General features: G+C 35.7%; 1 protein-coding gene across 2 annotated transcripts in view; it reads left to right on the forward strand.

Moving 5' to 3' along the window:
* Positions 1-4,964, forward strand: part of LOC106872053 (meiotic recombination protein SPO11-like) — an 809,808-nt gene that overhangs the window by 800,142 nt on the left and 4,702 nt on the right. For both annotated transcript variants that reach the window (XR_008264640.1, XR_008264641.1), the window contains one exon: positions 1,908-1,992. The gene's annotated coding sequence lies outside the window, so the exon portion shown is untranslated. The remainder of the gene's footprint in view (positions 1-1,907; positions 1,993-4,964) is intronic.

A 4,964-nucleotide genomic window follows, 5' to 3' on the forward strand; every position in this document is an offset into this window, starting at 1 on the left:
CAGTCCTCAGTCAAATCGTCCAACCCATGCTAGCATGGAAAGCGGACGTTAAACGATGATGATGATGATGATGATATATATATATATATATGTATATATATATATTTCTTTCATTCTTTCTTTAACATTGTACTGTTTAAGTGTGACTGGTCTTTTGAAAATGGCATTTAAGTCAGTCATATCCAGCCCAAATATTCTACCTGTTTTATGTTCAAACTAACCAGATCCAGCCTGTCACACCTACCCTGTAATGTCCTAAAATTAAACATCACTGAAATCTTAATGCTGAGATGATGCATGATTAATTCAAAACAATATGAATAAGCATTAAATTTAAGATTAATTTGAATGCAGTTAATATATAATTGAATTGTATATGCATGTATTTGATTTTCAATTGGTCAATTTTTATCTTAATTTTTATAATTTATTTGCATTTGTATATGTTTATATATATGCAAAAGAATAGCTGGAGAAAGTTCAGAGAGCTTCTACCTTTGTTGTAACAAAGGGTCTCTTCCAAGTGAAAGGCAGATTGCTACACAGCCATGAAACATGGGCTGTGACAGTAGAGGACATGCAGAAGCTTGAAAGAAATGAAGCTCTTATGCTTTGCCAGATGTGCAATGTCAGTGTGCATGTGTGAGTGGCCGTAAGCATCTTAAGAGAGAAATTAGGCATAAGGGGCATCAGATATGGTGTGCAAGAAAGATTACTGCACTGGCATAGTCATGTGATGTGTATGAATGAGGACAGCTGTGTAAAGAAGTACTGAGATCTAACTGTCGAGGGGGAACCCATGGAAGAGGTGGATACAGGAAGACATGGGACGAGTTGTTGAAACATGACCTTCAGGTGTTGGGTCTCACTGAATGGATGACAAATGATTGAGGCCTTCAGTGATTTGCTGTGCTTGAGAAGATTTGTCAGGACAAGTGAAATCATAATCGTAGACAATGCTGGTAACACATAAAAGGTGATAGTAATACATAAAAGGCACCCATAATGGTAACACATAAAAGGCACTTGTGACAGTGACACATAAAAGGCACCAGTGCTGGTGACATGTAAAAGGCACCTAGAACTAAGAAGGGTATCCAGCAGTAGAAATAAAGCTCCCTGGTACAGCTCTCTGGCTTAACCAGTTCCAGTCAAACTGTCCAACCTATACCAGCATGGAAAATGCTTGCTAAGTGATGATGGTGATATACTCAATCATTTTTTTTTTTTTTTATGTATTCAATTTCATTTCTGTACATACATCCAATTAAATGCTTACATTTTTTGTGTTCATTCTTGAAATATTCTTTTCAAAAGTTTCTTGCTTTTGTATTCAGGCTTAGTTTGATAATTGGAGATGTTAAACTTAGGATTTAATTTTCAGCTTAATTAACATATTTTAATACTCAAGTTTCTCTATCAAATATATTCTTTTCTCCTATTTTTCAGTTTCCACTGAAGTCTGTTTATTCAAACATCTACACACACACACACACATGCGTGCACACACACGTGTGCATGCACACATGCACTCACTCTCGTATACACACACACACCCATGCACACATACACATATACACATACAGGCATAAAGAATACCTTTCTTTTGTTTGTTACATAAACTTATATATATACATATGTCTATATATATACGGGGAGAGATGTGTGTATCTCTCTCTCATATATATATATATATATATATATATATGAGAGAGACACACACACATCTCTTTCTCATATATATATATATATATATACACACACACACACATATACACAGTAATTTCTCAACTATCGTGGGTGTTACATTCTCAAAAACCCTGCAGTAGGTGAAAATTCATGAAGTAAAAACAGTACTGTATATATTTCTTTTATTATTTTCATAATTTGTATATATTTTATTATAGATGCAAAACAACACCACGGAGGAATTGACGTAAGCTAAAATAATAAACCACGACAGATGAACCGCAATAGGTGAACCACGATATGGTAAGGGATTACTGTATATCAAATGGTAAAAGGGATTAATAAATCCAGGCTGATATCTAAGAAAGCACTAAGTGCTAAGTAAATTTGGTTAACTCTATCAGATACCAATAAATCCAAATAGAATTAACATCCAGGGTAATTCCTCATGTATGATAAGTAGATCCAAATATCACTTAGAGGAATTTCAAGAAATCTGGAGTAATTGACAACATGAACAAGAATGAAGAAAATCATATCTTTAATTGATGACTACGGCATACATAACCAATAATCATTTCTATTGTGCGAGAAGATTTAGATACAGAAAGAGGTACACATCAATTTTCTTTTACTTGTTTCAGTCATTTGACTGTGGCCATGCTGGGGCACCGCCTTTAGTCAAGCAAATCAACCCCAGGACTTATTCTTTGTAAGCCTAGTACTTATTCTATCGGTGTCTCTTTTGCTGAAGTGCTAAGTTACGGGGATGTAAACACACCAGCATCGGTTGTCAAGCGATGTTGGGGAGACACACATACACACATATCTACGATGGGTTTCTTTCAGTTTCTGTCTACCAAATCTACTCACAAGGCTTTGGTCAGCCCATGGCTATAGTAGAAGACACTTGCCCAAGGTGTCCCGCAGTGGGACTGAACCCGGAACTATGTGGTTGGTAAGCAAGCTACATACCACACAGACACTCCTGTGCCTATATCCAAAAATTTATGCTATAACAATGTTTATCAAGATTTTGTATTTGGGTTGCAAGATTGTTTATGTGAATTTGTGTGTTGAAGCATATTTTATTGTCTGGGGAGAGTAATTCTCTTTTAGTACCTTATTATTTAACACATTCACCTTAATGTTGCAAGACGCAATGAAAATTTTAGAAAAAATAAGTGGAAATCAAACCAGTGAGTGTGTTAAATTAATAAGGCTCTAAAAGAGAACAACTCTCCTCAGACACAATAAAATGTTTATCAATGTTTCTCTCTCTTTTTTTCTCTCTCTTTATTTCTCTCTCTCTCTCTCTCTCTCTTTCTTTCTCTCTCTTTCTTTCTCCCTCTCTCTTTCTTTCTTTCTCTCTTTCTCTCTCTCACTCCTTCTCTCTCTCTCTCACTCACACACACACACACACACACACACACGTAAATGGTAACAAATGGCAAAAAAATACTCAGTCCCTGCCTAGATTGGACCTTGAATAATTTAACAATTCAATGTAATCAGCCAGTATTGAACTGACTGAAACAGAACTGTGAAATCCATCAGACTTCATCAAGCATCATACTCCTGACATGGCTGCTCTTTCTGTAAGAACTGAAGTCAAATGACTCCACATTATCAAAAGAAGAAAATCAACTGAAAGTTTCTATATTTATAGTCTTTGGCCTATGGTACTGGAACATGGACACAAATCAGAGGAAACTTCTGATTTCTCTAGCTCTTGTTCTCAGTGTAAAGTTAATTACAAAGAGAAGTCAAATAGTGATCAGACGAAATTAAAGAAACTTGTTTGATTTCTCATTCTAATTAAATTCACACTTAGAGGTGAGAGACATAGAGATTGGAGGTTTCCATAGCTCTTGTAAAAAGTTCATCAACCACATACTGATGTCTATAAATATAGGAGTTTCAATCTATTTATCTTTGTCTTTCCATGGCTCTTTTGGTGACATGAAGATGTAAGTTCATCCATTTGAACTTTGCTTCTGGCAGGAATGGGCAGCAATGTTAATAGGAAGTTAATGAACATTAGTCTGTATATTACCATTTCCTATGCAAGCGGAATCATTATCATCATCATCATCATCGTTTTAGTGTCCACTTTTCCATTCTGGTGTGGGTTGTAAAGAATTTGTTGAGGTAAATTTTCTACAGCTGGATGCCCTTCTACTCATAAGGCTTTGGTTGGCCCAAGGTTATAGCAGAAGACACTTACCCAAGGTGTTCTGCAGTGGGACTGAACCCGGAACCATGTGGTTGGGAAGCAAGCTTCTTACCGCACAGCCACTCCTATAACAAAAGACCTTTATTCCATTAACTTTTACTGCACAAGAACTGAGTACACTTGTTTCTGTAGAAGTACACTTGAGACACAGGAAGAGAATTAACTCAATTTTAATAGTGGGATACTTCCCAGAATTCTCCATGTTTCATATGATGTAGTACACACATTTTATTTTTACTCACCAATAGAAAGAGGTTGTGAGAACTGATTTGCATATAATTAGCATGTTACATCAGCAGCAGAAATTTAATGAACCCAATGAGGGTTAAGAAACAAGTGGACAAACGAGAGGAACAATTAATGGTTGATGTACGGTAAATATTGGCTTCAAATTTTGGTACATGGCCAGCAGTTTTAGGAAAGGGGCTAAGTCAGTTACATCGACCCCAGTATTCAACAGGTACTTATTTTATTGACCCCAAAATGATGAAAGGTAAAGTCGACCATGGCAGAATTTGAACTCAGAACGTAAAGATGGCTGAAATGCCACAATATTTTGCTCAGTGGTGCTTATGATTTTGCTGGCTTGTCACTTTGATGTGTGGCAAATATTAAAAAAAGAAAAATGGTTAGAACTAGTCACAGTGTTTATGCTAGTGCTTTAGTGCAAAGAGATCCCAGAATATACAGATTTGAGAGACAATGGTCTTTGAAAACGCCAAGCAATTATGTGAAGATGATACAGGTATCACTTGAGAGACTTGTGTATTTACAGTTGAATGGTTTAAAAACATTCCAATATGACGTGGCATCTGGGAAGAAATCGACAGATATTGATGGCTGAGTTAAAAGACATAATTTTGTTGCTTTTTAGACTGTGTTCCATTACATCAGTATATTCGATAGCACAGAAATACCTAGGTCTCAAGGGGTCAGGATTAGTGGAACTGTACTGCACACATATATTTCTACATACTGTATGTCTGTGTGTATATATATATATATATATATATATATATATATATATATATATATATAT

The sequence above is a fragment of the Octopus bimaculoides genome, chromosome 7, assembly GCF_001194135.2.
Source record: "Octopus bimaculoides isolate UCB-OBI-ISO-001 chromosome 7, ASM119413v2, whole genome shotgun sequence".
Classification (NCBI taxonomy): Eukaryota; Metazoa; Mollusca; class Cephalopoda; order Octopoda; family Octopodidae; genus Octopus; species Octopus bimaculoides.